Source organism: Elephantulus edwardii, unplaced genomic scaffold, assembly GCF_000299155.1.
Source record: "Elephantulus edwardii isolate Elephantulus edwardi_28Jun2011 unplaced genomic scaffold, EleEdw1.0 scaffold00212, whole genome shotgun sequence".
Lineage (NCBI taxonomy): Eukaryota > Metazoa > Chordata > Mammalia > Macroscelidea > Macroscelididae > Elephantulus > Elephantulus edwardii.
The window spans coordinates 1610421-1610963 of record NW_006399962.1 but is presented as its reverse complement, the minus strand read 5'-3'; positions in this window follow the sequence as shown (position 1 = coordinate 1610963).

Genomic DNA, 543 nt, shown 5'->3' with positions numbered 1-543 from the left:
AACAACAACAACAACAACAACAACAACAACAACAACATGTGATATCATCCCACCCCAGTAAGATTAGCAAAATTTAACAGAACAGCAAACAACAATTGCTGGAGACGTTGTGGAGAAACTGGAATACTTATTCACTGTTGGTGGCAGTGTAAAATGGTGTAACCGCTATAGAAGGCAGTATGGCGCTTTCTCAAAAAGTTGCAGATGCACTTTGTCAAAAGGGACATGTTTGTGCCCTTGGGGAGCAGTAGTACTAATTATTATGATGCGTGTCACAGAGAAGGCTTCTGAATGGTACACAGTATAACGTTAAGTCTATTCCGGTACAGAAGAAATGGGAAAGGTTCTCTTTGAATTCTTTCCATCGCTAAGGGTAACCTGATAGTGATTTTTAAGGCCTAGGAATCCCATTTGAGAGCCATATAGGTGTTTGGGTTCAAAAGTAAATGCTCTGCACCACAACAAGATAAAGGTAAATAATCCAATAGAAAAATGGGCACAGGATATGAACAGGCACTTCACCGAAGACGACATTCACATGAC